Source organism: Sus scrofa, chromosome 13 (genome assembly GCF_054392235.1).
Source record: "Sus scrofa isolate SSC_HxYL_T2T_F1_AM1 chromosome 13, Sscrofa_HxYL_maternal_Yorkshire_Landrace_v2.0, whole genome shotgun sequence".
Lineage (NCBI taxonomy): Eukaryota > Metazoa > Chordata > Mammalia > Artiodactyla > Suidae > Sus > Sus scrofa.
This window is the reverse complement of record NC_139395.1, coordinates 111,081,924-111,097,638: the sequence shown is the minus strand read 5'-3', so window position 1 is coordinate 111,097,638 and position 15,715 is coordinate 111,081,924. Positions and strand designations below refer to the sequence as shown.

Sequence of the window (15,715 nt, the reverse complement as noted above, 5' to 3'; positions counted from 1 at the left end):
CCCACTTTCCTGCCCAAAGCTTAGAGGTTTAATGCAATTATTTCTTGGATTAATATAATTATTTTGACAATGGTGATAATATAATAGCCTACCATAAAATATGGTTAGTTTGGAGGCAGATGGTACTTGGGGGTAAATTGATATTCCATTTCCAGTTTGTGGCAATAACACAAAATGATATTAAAAAGAGAGAGACCACTTTAAGTTCTTCCTTTTATCATTTCAGGGTTCCTGGCCTGATAAAAGTACACATTATTCATCCCTTTCAGAACCTGAGTACTTTTGCTCACTAAGGTGAGAAGTAAGAGAAAGCATTCATTTTGATTTTGTAGAATGAAGGTTATTTGGGATAGAAGGTCTGCCTTTGTGTATCGGATTTGCAGAGCTGGGCCTCATGCAGGGTGGTTGTTCAATAAAGATGACTCAACAACAATGTGTTTAGCAGAAAGATAAACATATTAAATGCTGAACAAACAGCTAAAGCCTCAGTGGCTCCCAGCCTATAATGGCACACCCTGTCCTTGACCACTTTGAACCAAATTTCATTCTAAGACACCCATGTCATGCATTTCACTGGGGCCTGCATGTGCCCCACCCAGTTTGCTCATCAGCCTCTTTTAGCTTGACATCACATTTCCTAAACAGGAAAATGATTCCCTTCCCAGAGGGGTGGAGCTGAGCTAATCCTCTTGGCAGCCATGTGATGCAGAACCAGGGAGCATAGAGAGCCTCTGGTTCAGTTGAGTGAAAAGTCACAGACAGGGTTGGATTTCTTCTGCAGAGCAGGTCAGCCAAACACCCAGGGTGCCAGGTCATTTGACATTTTTAAGGGGTTGCTGGCCATGGGCTTTTCTTGCCTCGCTAGTACCTGTAGTTTACATGTCCTCAGAAGAATCAAATCCTTGTCTCAAACTTGAGTTGAGTAAGTGTGCTCTTATTTTCTTTCTCATGAGAAAGCAATGCCTAAATTGGTGGGGGACAGGATTTGGAATGAGGCAGCAAGAGTTAGGGTCTTGGCTGTCCTGCTTGTTTGGCTTATATAAACCATCTTAAACTGCCCTTAGTTTCTTTGTAAGACGGGAATGTTTTTACTCATCTGAGTCTACCCAAGAGAGGTAGAATTTGGCTTATAAGGAAAATATTTTTCTTTCTTGGAAAAAGACTCTTAAATATCAGTTTATTATTCAGCAACTAAATCTATGAAGCCAGGTCTCCCTTTATAAAGCAAATGAGATACAAAAAGTTATATGAAACATTTTTTTCCTTTTATTATAACAATGGAAATGAGTGCCTATGCTAACATTTCTGGGAGTTGAAAGCCATTATTTAAATCTCTGCCTGAAAGTAATTCTCGTTGGATATCGTCATTGTTGTACTAGCTCCCTATGTTCATTCAATCAATGGGATTTATTAGGTGTCTGCTGCACTTGGTGCAGGGGATGCTGTGGTGAATCAAACACGACACTGATGAGGTTAACAGAGAATAAACTGAACACAGGATGATCCCCTGACTATTCTGTAATCAAGTAAGATGAGCACAGGACACTGTCCAGTAACTTGGCCATGTGGGAGTCACTGAGGCTTTGACAAGAGCAGGTAAGGTGGAGGGGAAGTTGTGACTCTTCCTGGACCTTCATTCCCTTATTTCACACACATATATGAGAGCCTAATATTTGCCAGGCACTGGGTTCATCTGTGAGTAAAACAGACACAAAGTTCCTGGACTCTGGGAGTTTAGACCTGAGTGGGTAAACAGAGGTAATTACAAAATGTGAGATGTTATGGAGCAAACAAATAGAGGGCTGAGAGAAGGAATGAGAGGGAGGACCTATTTAGTTGATCGGGGAAGGTCTCCCTGAGGAGAAAAGTTTAGGCATAAAAAATGAAAGAGGCCAATCAGGTGAAGAACGGGGGAAGAGCATTCTAAGCAGCTGGAGTGGCATGTGCAAAGGCAGGACAGAGCTTAGTGAGTTCATGCAATCAGGACGTCACTGTAGCAGTAGGAGGATAGGGCTACAAGATGAAGTTGACAGAGGGAAAGCCATGTTATTTGTGTGTTATTCAGGGTTTGAAGGGAAGTCACTAACATTTTAAGGTAAGGAAATGATCCAGTATACATTTCAAAACACTATCTGACCATGCTGTGGAGAATCAGTCATGAGGGAAGAGCTGGAGGAAGCAGAAAGATTTTTAGGGAGGTACTGTAGTATTCCAGGCAGGAGATGATGGGGATTTGGAATAGGGAGGTGGTAGTAAAGACAGAGACATGCATGGATTAAAATCTATTTAGGGGCTAGAATTCTCAAGACTTGCAGATGGAGTGAAAGTGGCAAGTGAGGAAAGGAAGGAATCAGGCATCTTCTAGATAACTGGCCATTCACTGAGATGCAAGAGACTGAGGGAGGAACAGGTTTGGGAGAAAGAACCAGGGTCCCTCTTTGGACATGCCAAAAATGGAGATGCCTGAGAGAGACCAAAGGGACATGTCCAATGGAGAAAACTGGATAATGACACAATAAGCAACTTGGGCTGGAAGCAGTCTGTTAATTATCAGTCTATTAACTGTATTTAAATCCATGCAAGTGGATGAAACTATGTAAGGGAAGTTTGTGCAGAGAAAAGAGAAGAGGTTCTAAGAGCCAGTGCAGGGTCAGAGAGAGGACACATCAGGGCTCTTGGGTCATAGGCAGCCAAGGGGGCAGGCAGGAAGCCAGAAGGGGGATGGTTCAGAATCAAGAACAGAGAGTGCTTGGAAAAGGAGCTGTGCCCACAGGCTGGAATGCCACGAGCATCCAAGGCAGAAAGGCACAAAACAGTATCCACTGGATTTGGCCTTCCGATAGGGAGGTCATAGCAGGTCATGAAAAGGGCTGTGTCAGTGTCTGTGGTGTGACAGGACCAAGGCTAGGCTGGAGCAGATGGAATCATGGGTGTGGGGAAGGAAAGGTATTAGAGACACCCAGATTGGACTCAAGTTAGGAAATGGGAGCAGAGAAAGAGGGCAGTAGCTAAAGGGGTATTTAGGGTCAAAGGAGAGGTTTATTTTAAAGCTGAAAGATGTAAGAGTAACCCTGTATGCCATTGGCAGTGATTTAGATAGGGGAGTTATTGAGGATGGAAGCTTGGGGGTGCGAGAAAATGGCAGCGTGAGGTGGAGGAGGACCACACTCCTGTGGGTGAGAAGGACACTTCCAGCAAGATGGTAGGTACCCAGGAGGTTTGGAGAAGTCATCACAGGAAGACAGGGGAGCCCCCATTTGATGAAATCTATTCTCTATAAACTATCAATTAGTTGAAAAGAGGTAAGAAGTGAGGAAAAAGTGAGAAAGAACAATTCTGAGCATGGAAGGGCCTATGCAAGACACCCCAAAGCCCTGGGAACTTTAGGTGATGGTACTTTTTTGTTGCCTGATTTGTCTGGCCACTGACTTTGCAGGGAAGGGCTGATGGAATGCAGAAAGGACTCCAGGAGTCCATATCCAGAGAGGAAGCTGCAGCACAGAATACAAGGAGGAATGCAGAGAACTGAGAGCCACAGCTGGCGATTCATGTTGTCATAACAAAGTTTAATTTGATGCTATTAAATTTCTTCTCCCCTCCTCCCCCTCCTTTTTTAATGTCAGAGAAAAATCATCCACGTTGTTTAGCTAATAGGAAATTACTGTACTGATGGCTGAGGTGGGTTTTTAAACAAGATTCTACTAAAGGACACTAGGGGGCAGCATTGTTAAGAAAAAAATTAAAAGTCTAAATGCTTGCTTTACTTTTAGATCACAGAAATGCTCCTCTCCCTTTTCCTCCCTCATTCCCTCTCTCTTTCTCTCCATGCTTGCAGCATGTGGAAATTCCCAGATCAGGGATCAAACCCTCACCACAGCAGAGACTCGAGCCAAAGTAGTGGCAATGCTAGATCCACCATCCACTGAGCCACCAGGGAACTCCCCAGAAATGCATTTTAAAAACATCCTAGTCAGAACATCAATTCTGAATGGGGGAAAGGTCATTAGGAAAATCATTTAGTGCACTGCATTCACCTACCTCTGGGAAAGGACATGCAGACAAACTGATTAAATCTGGCAACTCAGGACAATGTGTCTCCCCTTGCCCAGACTTTCACTTTTCCAGGAAGCCTTAGGGAAGCCTTAGCATAATGGTTCTCAACCCTGGATGCACATTAAAACATTCAGGGAGCTTTGAAAACTACACTATTTGGACTCCATGGAAGTTCTGTTGCATCTGACTCTCTGGGGATGAGGCCAGGCATCAATATTTTAAAAACTAATCTGAGATGATTCCGGTGTGTAGCCAGGGTTTTGTCTACATCATGGGTACTGAAGTGTGGCCACCATCACTAGCAGCAGCTTCTGGGAACTTTTTTTTTTTTTTTTTTTTGCTAGCCTACATGGGGTCTGAGATGGAGATCCAATCTTCATCTGTGACCTATACCGGAGCTTGTGGCAATGCTGGATCCTTAACTCACTGAGTGAGCCAAGAGATCGAACCCGAGTCCTCATGGATAGGAGTCAGGTTTGTTACTACCATTGAGCCACGAAGGGAACTCCTGGAAACTTGTTAGAAATGCAAATCCTAGGGCCTTACCTCAGATCTACTGAATTACAAGTTCTGGATGTGGGTGGTGCCCAACAGTCTGTTTTAAGCAGTTCTCCAAGCAATTCTGATGCAGACTAAAGTTTGAGAAACACTGCTTTATATCATCCCCAAGTAAGCCGTGTCAGTGAGTATCAACTTCCTCCCATACTTCCTCTTCTGTTCTTTTGTCTAATCTAAATGCTTTATGTTATACTTTAACCTTTAATTATTTGCTTTAGTGCATATGCAAACGGTCCCTGTGACATGCATGCATGCATATGTACACATACACACTTTAGTAGGAATTAGAATCACCTAAGAAATTTGAAAAAATGCAGAGGTCCAGCTCCTGGCCTACTTCAATGAGCCTGGGCCTTTATATTATTTACATTAGCTCTCAAATCGTAGTGTTTGAGAAACATTATCTAAACTATGGGAAAATTTGTTTAAAATATTCCTGTGCACTCCTTTCTAGGTTGAATCATCATCAATATTTAACCTCCAGGCCACAGGCAGTTCTCTCTCTCGCTCCCTGGACCCTTGACCCATAACTGGTCTCTATAAAAGCTGTAAGTCAACTTGTTTCTCTAAGTATCCCAACTCCCCATCTGTAAAGTGAGGCTATATTGATCTTTCAAAGTCTGACATGAGATAATGTGTATAGAACTGTTACAGGCTTCAAGTCCCCTTCAAGGAGATTAAACCTGAAAACCTCTGGCCCTCTGGCCATTCCCTTCCTCCACCTTGAACAGCCTGGTAGGGCAGAAATATTGCCCATTTCTCATCCCACCTCTATATAACCTGTTTCCCATGCAAATAAGGTATCCTGCCCTGACACCAATCAGATCAAATATGCCCCACACAGAGATAAAATAACACTCAGCCCTAACACACTCTGCACAGCCATAGGGGACTAGAGCAAGAGAAATTGGGTCTATACTCAGGTCCACCTTGCGGGTCGGGGGTGGGGGGTGGGAGGTGGGGGTGGAGGGATGGGTGGGTATAAGAACAATTGTAAAATGAGTCGGGCGCTCTTTTAACAGATGTGCATGTGAGTTCTCTCTCTGTCTCCGAAAATGTACTTTCACTTTAATAAATCTGTAAAACATCTGCTGTTTTTCTAATGCTTTGCTACATCGAGATGGGGACTGAGGAAACTGTGACTCTAACATAAGAATTTGTGAATCTAGAAGAATAACGCAAACTGAGTAACAAGTGTCTGGATGTGGCCCTGGTTGTTTCTTCTCAAATAAACTCAGATTCTAACATTTTAGTTACCACCCCCTCCCCACCCCATTAGTTGATACTCTTCATTTGGTAATATAGGTCATCTGTGTTTAAAAATAGATTTTTTGTGGAAGGACTTAATGAAATTATTTATTTTGAGTGAAGGAAACTTACTGATAAATCATGTTTATTTTTTTTAATAGGGTCTCATACATAAAATGGTTCCTTACATTAAAACTTTTTTTTATGCGAAATGTTCCCTAGAACTTTGAAAGTTTAAGCAAGTAGAAGTTAAATAAGTAAACCAACAACTAAAGTTAGATAAATAACAAACAGCTGGTTTGGAGTAAAAATTGCCCCCGCATCTAAAGCTTTTTTTATTACATATTCCTCTGCAAATACTCCTGTGCACTCCTTTCCAGGTTGAAATCATCAGTTATACTGTTTGAACAAGAAACTATAGGGACTAAGTTGTATAGGGATACAACTATGCAGAAATTAATGCTTTAATCAAATAAAATGTCCTCACCTTTATCTGGCCATAGAGACATAAAAATGATGAAAACAAAACCTTAGCAATAATTCAGTGCAGTTTCTTCTCAGTCTAGATGAAGAAACAGACTAGGAGTTCACTGTTTTAAGGCATAATTAAAATTTGCATATTATTAACAGTTATAAATATTTCAGATATGCTTGAAAATGCTGATAAATATACAAAATAATAATTGTACTATATGGTGGAATTATATTTAATTTTGTGTTATATTTTCCCAGTTTTCTGTAAATGTGTTATCATACTTTTATAATGTGAAAAAGAGAAAAGAAGATTGCTAACAAAATACCACCTTAAGATACTAACATGTTACAGGTTAATTCACAAATATTAGGTTTAAACACAATTTCCATTTTTAGAGGCCAAAAATGGTTGATCTTTTTTAAGGGGAGAGGACTGCAATGGAGGTTGGGTGCTGATATAACACAGACACTTTTCTTTCCTCAGAGGAGTTGTAAACATTAAGAAAAAAAGGCCTATACTTGGGGACAATTTTTACTCCAAACCAGCCATTTGTTTTTTATCTAACTTTAGTTGTTTGTTTACTTATTTAACTTCAGAAGCTTGTGGTGGTTGTTAATAATCATGCCTCTTTGTGGCTTAGGTATTTCCTACCTTACCTTGTGATGCCATCCTCTCCCTCCAAATTCCTCCTTGTCTCAAACTAAATAAAAAACTCTAAAACCTAAAAATCCCATTTGCCAAACTTGCAAATAAGAACAGCCCCCTGCAAAAGGGATCTGAATTTGCTGTGATTTTTTCCCCAATAGGCAAACATAGGCTGTCCTGGAGATTCTGCTCATACCCTGTTCAGCTCCCCCCTACAGAAGGGTATACCTCTAATATTTCTTCCCAACCAGACATGTGCTCTTTAATCCAGGCAAGAGAGCGAATGTTCATTTTACATTTAGATAAGAACCACCAAGTGCTTGCCTAAGGCAATAAGAGCTTCTTTATCTTTCAGTACTCCTCTAGGCTCCTCATTTCTTTGTAATCCTCTTATCACTACGTCCAGTCTTTCCAGTTTCTCACCTGGACCTCAAGAACTGCCTGCTGACACTCCAAGAAATAATGTAGAATATGGAACATAACATTGAACCTTCTCCTTCAACAAACCTAAACATGGTGCCCCCTATTTTCTACTAAAACCCAATGATTCCAAACTATCCATCTGTAATTCTTCTGTTTAGCTAATATTAAATGGTGGTAATTAAAGAGGTGATTTCTGTCCTGATTGAGACGGAGGCAGCATCCACAAAGAGTAGAGTACAGTGCTCATCTTGTAGATGTCAAATTCTATGGGATTTGTGAGCATGGAATGATTTCCAACTCACTGGAAAACACTCAAAATGAGAGTAGGCAAACCCATTGCCTTAAATTTTGTCTGGAGGAAGGGAACGAATAAATTTAAACAAACAAGTCTAAGTAAACCAAAACTCCAGGGTTGGTTGTGCACATTTCTTAGATACCTAGCGTATAATCTTCATCCTTAAAGCTAAGTTATATCATCAGTGGATCGTTTTTGTTTGTTTGTTGCCTTTTAAGACCACACCTGTGGCATATGGAGGTTCCCAGGCTAGGGGTCGAATCAGAGCTACAGCTGCCAGCTTACGCCACAGCCACAGCAATGCCAGATCTGAGTCGCGTCTGCGACCTACACCGCAGCTCATGGAAACACTGGATTGACCCACTGAGCAAGGCCAGAGATTGAACCCACGTCCTCATGGATACTAGTCGAATTAGTTTCCACTAAGCCACAACGGGAACTTGATTTGTCAGTCTTTACAAAAGGATTTTTTTATGGTTTGAACATGAGTCTTTTCCTGATGTGGGATATCTCTATGACATAAATTTAAAACATTAAAATTTGAAGAATGATTATCTTTTTTCCAAACATTTTAAAGTTCTGCTCTTGTCAATTAAGCCCCCAAATTTTATCATAGAACATGACTATCTTAGTCTGTTTGGGCTACTATAACAAATATACCATAGCCATATAGCAAAAATACCATAGGTCACTTAAACAGCAAACATTTATTTCTCACAGCCTGAGAAGTTGAAGATCAAGGCCTTACTGATTTGGTATCTGGTGAGAGCTCTCTTCCTGGTTCATAGACAGCCATCTTCTTGATATGTTGTCATGTGGAGAAAGGGGTGAAGGAGCTCTCTGGGGTCTCTCTCTCTCCTTAATTTTTTTTTTGGCTGCACCAGTGGCATATGGAAGTTCCTGGGCCAGGGCTTAAACCTGCCACAGTAGCGACCCAAGCCACTGCACTACTGCAGTTACAATGCCAGATCCTTAACCCACTGCACCACAATAGAACTCCTCTGAGGTCTCTTTATAAGAGCACTAATCCCTTTCATGAGGGCTCCACCTCGTGAGCTAGTCACTTAGCAAAGCCCTGCTTCCCAATAGCATCACATTGGGGGTTAGGTTTCAATGTATGGATTTTGTGGGAACACATACATTCAGTCTATAGTGATGGCCTAGAAAATTCCAATGCAGGTATTACAAGCTGTTCATCACTGCCAGAGATGACTTTCCTATGAACACTTGATTTTGAATAACCTGTTATATTTTTTTCCCAGTGATTGTACCAGGATGAATGAGCTACAAAATGTATGCAGAAGTAAATAAGGAAATGAATCTGCCATGTAGATTTATTTGATAGAACCAATTTTTCCTAATTTTAGAATAGCTAAGTGAAACCATTCTTATATATCAGGAACAATTATGTTAGAAGGTAATTCTGGTATATGACAATAAAACCTATCAGCAACACATAGAAAGATATAATAGAAGTTAGAGGTATCCCTCATTCAGCTCTAATATATAAAAGATCTGAAGATTTGAGAATTATTAGCTTTTTATTTTGTGATCCTCTTGAGCTGTGGGTTGTAGTTCTTATTGAGAAATGAGGATGTTTCAGACTTTGTGGTGTATCAGTTAGGTTTAAGGGTTTTTTTGTTTGTTTTTTTAATGGAGTAAGTTATTGAAAACTCAACTGAAAGTTCTTAAATTGTAAAAGAGATTTACTGGCTCTTGTCACTGGAAGTGCAGAGGTCAGACAAGTTTCAAAATTGGTTGTTTCAACAACTAAGCTGTTGAGAATCATCTTTTTTCTAACACAAGCCTCTACTATCCTCAGGCTGGTTTCTCTTGTGGCATTAGGGTGGCTCTCAGTAGCATTTATGGCCACATGGTTCCTTGTCTACACTCAGAAGGCCCCCTTTGCCTCAATATGAGATTCTTGAGATTCACTCGGATTAAGCTCCTTTAGTCACAAGAACCAGTGCCTTTAGACAAGGAAAAAATGGGCTGACTGGATTAACACAACCCATGGCAACGTGGAACTGAGGTCCAGCAAAGGGAAAGGAAGTGGCCTTCCTCTGTGTCATCGGGAGTCTAGGGGAAAGGCCATGACCTACATGAAAATTTGGGTACCTGAAGAAGGATGTCTGCTGGGCAGACAATCAACAATTTCACTATGCTCAGACAGGGTCCTGCTGGGCACAGCAACAGAGGGCCAAGCAAGAGTGCTAACTCTATTGAATGCCTGCTATGGGTTGGGTTCCATGCTGGCCATTTTACCAACATTATTGCCTTTGAGTTTTTACTACATTTCCATTTTACATTTGAAGAAATGGAAGCTCAGAGAGATTAAAAACTTGATGAAGCCAGGTTTGCACATTTCCTCTAAAACCAGCCCCACTTACCAATCCCCATGCTCAAACAAAAAGATGCAGAATATATTTTTCCCTTTCTTTTCATACATATTTGTATATTTCATGTCTACTCTTTTGATACTATTTGAAGCATGTAGAGGGTTAAGCTATCTCTGTCAATTTAGGCATATCAAAAGGAAAGGTATTATGCAAAACAGTTTCTAAAGAATAGTTTTCAAAATGTTCATTGGGATACTAAAGAGTTTAAGCAAACTCCACCCATTCTACATGGTGGCTAATATTTCTGTATCCATTATCGGTGATTATTTTTATACTTGAGAGCATCTGTCACTGCAGTGTAGATTATCTGACTCAAGCCTTGAATTTCTGAACTTTTAAAATTGTGTGAATGTCATCCTTATTGGTCAGAGACAGATGCAGAATCTTAACATGTAACTCATTCTGTTATCCTTTCTGGAGCTTTTTATTTATACAGTTGTCTAAGTATCAGCTTCTTGAGACAGATTTTTAACTTTATTTTAAAAGGAATTTATCTCCTGGATGAAAGAATAGGAAGCAAGCAACTTGGCAAGGGATTGATAAGAGTAAAAAATATTGATCCTAATGAGATTTTCTACTGGCAAATCCAGTTTCATGCTGTAACAGGAGGCAATATTTACTGCTTCTTTTAAAGTGTAGAGCTGGCTTTACTTCACCATGGAGGAAGTCTGGAAGGAGATGCCATCTTAATCTTAATGATATTAAAACCTCTACGCCTACAACAGATGCAACTCACTGGCAGCCCCAAATCCATTTTGGCTCTGCAGCACTTATCTATATTTATCAGGTATCTTGTAACTAACCAAAAGGCAACTTTTAATTGACATGGTAGAGTGGAATGATTTTCTCAGCTTTTCAACAGTGAACTACCTGGTATAAAGAGGAGCTAATCACTCTGTTATTATTTTAAAACAGGCACCTGCCCCTCTCTGTGTAAGGCAGGACTGGCAGTGGTTTGGCAACATTCACTGTCAGAGCCACTGCAGAGGAGGCTGGCCTGTCCCCAAGAATGCCCATGTTCTTTTCCTTGTAACTATTTCACTGTTCCATATTTGTCTGCTTGTATATAGAACTCTTAGGTATGTATGTATGTATGTATGTATGTATGTCTTTTCTAGGGCCGCACCTATAGCATATGGAGGTTCCCAGGCCAGGGGTCTCACTTCTGGCCTATACCACAGCCACAGCAACGCAGAATCTGAGCCACGTCTGCAAACTACACCACAGCTCACGGCAACGCCAGATCCTTAACCCACTGGGCAAGGTCAGGGATGGAACCCGAAACCTCATGGTTCCTAGTCAGATTCGTTAACCACTGAGCCACAACGGGAACTCCTAGAACTCTTTTTTTTTTTAATTACTCAATGAATTTTACTACATTTATAGTTGTAAAATGATCATCACAACCAAATTTTATAGCATTTCCATCCCAAACCCCCAGGGCATCCCTCCACCCATATCTAGAACTCTTACCTTAATCTCTTTGGGCTTTTCTTTCCCATTTCTTTTTTCTTTTTTTTTCTTTTTAGAGCTACACCTGAGGCATACAGAAGTTCCCAGGCTAGGGGGTGAATCAGAGCTGCAGCTGCAGGCCTACACCACAGCCATAGCAATGTGGGATCCGAGCTACATTTATGATCCACATGGCAGCTTGTGGCAATGCCAGATCCTTAACCCACTGAGTGAAGCCAGGGACTGAATAGCATCCTTAATGATACTATGTCAGGTCCTTAATCTGTTGAGCCACAAAGGGAACTCCCTTTCTGTCCCATTTCTGAGGTTCTTCTCCATTCCCCCACCCAAAGGTGGCTCTTACCCCTTATTTTCTCCATTAGAATTTTCTTCTGAGGAATGATTTATCAAGGTGTTTGATGATAAGATGGTGCGTCTTTAACATTTTAATCACATGAGCCACTAAAGTGGCCATAAAAATAAACGTTATTAGATGGCTTTGGCTTTAGCATAGAAATAATGCAAATTTCTATTCTACACCATAATAAGGTATTTGCTTTAAAACGATAATATTTTTCTTTACAAATCTTTCTAGTCCATCACCTTAACCACTCGGCCATGACTACACTTTCTTTACAAATCTTTGAGTAAAGCTGCCAAGGAAGGAAAAGTTCTCATTTTTCTCTGTGGCTTGTCCAACCCTCCTCACTCACCCACCTTATCCACACACAGCACACTTCCTGTGCTTCAGGGGAAACACATGCCTGGCTGGGAGGCAAAGAGGGGGTCAGTGACTAAAAAGGTGGAATTAATTGTCCCTCTTGGGGACTAGTCTTTAATTAGACACAGAACCCTAGTTTGACCTTATCTGTAATGCCCTGAACTTCTGTATGTTTCCATGTCACATTTTTATAAGTCTCCCTAACATAAATACAAGGGTCTTCTGGAGTTCCCACTGTGGTTCAGTGGTAATGAACCTGACTAGTATCCATGAGGATGTGAGTTCAATCCCTGGTCTCGCTCAGTGGGTTAAGGATCTGGCATTGCTATGAGTTGTGGTGTAGGTCACAGATGAGGCTTGGATCCCATGTTGCTGTGGCTGTGGTGTAGACTGGTAGCTACAGCTCCAATTCAAAACCTAACCTGGGAACTTCCATATGCCACAGGTACAGCCCTAAAAAGACACATATATATGTCTTATAGAGCATTAATAAAAAGTTTATACTAATTTAGCATGTATAATGTACTTGGCCTTGTTCTAAATGTTTTTTGTAAATTAACTCATTTAATCCTCACAACAATCTGATAGCACAGGTTTACTGTTATTCTTGTTTTGCTCATGAGGAAACTGACACACCACAGAGGGGAATAAATTACTTGAGGTTACGCGGCTAGTAAGTGTCAGAGCTGGGATTTGAAAGCAAGCAGCCTGATTCTCATTGGCTTTTAACCACAGAGAACACTTCAGCAAATTAGAGATGACAGACTTGTATCTAGTAAGGTGGACTCAGAAACCCTGATAGAGCATCACAGTTACGTTAAAGGAATGAAATGCTAACCACAGAGGTCCTTTGGGAACCACAGGAAACTTTTTCTGTTTCCCAAGAGCACACACTTTGTATGGGCAGCTGTCCCGTGTGTGTGTGACCACCTGGTGCTTTTCTGGGACACGGCAACACTGCAGGTAGTCTTTCTTTCTTGCCTGGCCTTCACTGCCTTATAATTTTTACACATGAACCTCTCTCAACAGAGGAAGTTGAACGACAGACATAGGCAACTGAGTGAACTACAATCATTTGATGACTTAAGGAGGAAAACCTAAGTGCTAAACAGAGGAAGAGACATTGTGTTGTACAGGTGAAAGGGAGAGCTGTTAATCCCACCATGATTTCCATGGCTAAGGGAACAACAAGCCCTACTTTTCTGAACAAAGAGCCATGCTTTCCAGAAATATATATTATGCTTCTCGATTTAAAAAAAGATATATTGGTTAATATATAAAATAAGTACCTGTACTACCATGCCAATATGTTATAAAAATATATAATGGCACCCAGATTTTGGCTTCAATATACTACTATTTTCCATTAAAGGGAACCAGGGTTCCTTAGAGAAATGGCTGGTTATAGGGCTGAGGAAAGCACAGGTGAGCTTGCGCCTGGAAGAAAAGAAGTCCTGAAAAAAAAAAAAAAAAAAGATGGAGACATGGTGTAGGTCACAGACGAGGCTTGGATCCCATGTTGCTGTGGCTGTGGTGTAGACAGATGTGTCAAAGGTGTTTAAAATGGCAGTGTTGGGGATAACTGTACCAACAAAATAAATGATAGTAATAAACCACAAATAATAGAATAAAATCAGAATCCATGAGTTCATAATGATATAAATAACTGAATAAAATTATTCCATAATTGAATAAACAAATGAGGGAGAAGGAAAACCTCTTCCTTACAGTAGAACACCAACTAAAAAAATGTAGGATATATGATGGAAATACAAAATCACCATCTGGCAAACATCACAGTACTAGTTTCAAGCAAGTATCATTGACGAGAGCTACAATTAAGTAGGCAAAAGTGTGATACAAGATATTTGTTTCAATATGTCTCCCCTAAACACACACACACACCCAGACCCACGATGTAGACTAAAGGAAAACACAGAAACTTTACAATGGAGAAACCTGGTAGGTGTCACCTTAATCAAGAGATCAAAGTTAACATCATCAGTAATGGGAAAAAGAGCATGCAGCTCCTGATAAGATACTCTGAAAAGGACATACATCATTTCTGTGGAATTCTTGCCAAAAATGCCTACCCTGAATTTAATCACTAGCACACATCTGAAAAACTTCAACTGAGGGACATTCTTCAAAATAACTGGCTAAGGGTTTTCTGAAGTATCAAAATTATGAAAGACCAAGTAAGAGTGAGGAAGTGATCTAGCTTAAAGGAAACCAAAGAAACATCATGACAAACTGCAACATATCATTTTGAATTGGATTTGGACCAGAAAAGGATATTAGTGGGACTGACTGGAGAAATATGAAGACCTATAGACTATACAATATTACTGTATCAATGTTAATTTCTAGATTTTTATGAATAGTTATGTAAGATGCTAACACTTGGGGAATCTGGGTGAGGGGTATATAGGAATCTTTTGTACTATTTTTGCTACTTTTTAGTGTCTGAAATTACCAGTGGATAGTTTGAAGATAAAAAAATAAAATATATATAGTAAATAGAAACTTTAAGGATAAAATATAAAATAAATGGAAATTATGCTTTCTTCTCATCTTGCAATGGGCTATCTGGCACAGCCTGCTTCAGAGCCACTGAGGGAAGGGGTGTGACTCAGCACAGCCTGTTTAGGAAATGGTGGGTGGGTCTCTGGTGCTGGCACGTTTTTGGAGGGATGTGGTAAGAAATGGATTGGCTTCTGAATATGGAATCTAGGGTAGGAAAACTAGCATTAGTTGTTTATTTCTAACCCCTCAGGACTGGGCTTTGACCTGGAGAGCCATGATATCAGATTTAATACTGGCAACTCAATACCACTGACGTTTTATCTCATTTGTGTGTATGTGTGTGGTTGCTGTCTTAATCTTTAGTTTGCCAAAGTAACACAGACATAGTGTTTAAAGAGTCCATGCTAAGGGGCTTGTAACAAAAACAAAAAAACAAACAAAAGCAGCAGTCTTTTGACTCAGCCTGCATCCCAGAGGTAACTGCTTACAACAGATGTAGCTGCTCATTTTGATATTAACCTCTACATTTCTCAGTAATATATATGCATCGCTCTCTTGGCCCAGCTTTTTTAGACATTATCCATTGACATCCTGTGAAGGTAAGAGTTTTAGCTCCATACACGTCTATCCTCACTATCTTCCCAGTATATTCACATTTCAGTTTAGGCTTAAATCCATATTCTGTGCTTTTACTTTTTAAGGGCTGCACCTATGGCCTATGGAAGTTCCCAGACTAGGGGTCTAATCAGAGCTGCAGCTGCCGGCCTACACCACAGCCCTGGCAACATGGGATCTGGGCCTTGTCTGTGACCTAGGCCACAACTTGCAGCAATACCAGATCCTTAACCCATTGAGTGAGGCCAGGGATTGAACCCCCATACTCATGGATACTAGTCAGGTTCTTAACCCACTCAACCACA

The 15,715-nt window shown here is 40.5% G+C and overlaps 1 protein-coding gene and 1 long non-coding RNA gene across 10 annotated transcripts in view; one reads left to right on the top strand and one right to left on the bottom strand.

The window, feature by feature from the left end:
• The window catches only part of KCNAB1 (potassium voltage-gated channel subfamily A regulatory beta subunit 1), a 391,355-nt gene that overhangs the window by 23,556 nt on the left and 352,084 nt on the right, over window positions 1-15,715 (bottom strand).
• LOC102161293 (uncharacterized) lies at window positions 157-5,700 on the top strand. The gene is made up of 2 exons (XR_307003.4): window positions 157-294; window positions 3,437-5,700. It is a non-coding gene; the product is annotated as an uncharacterized LOC102161293 (long non-coding RNA).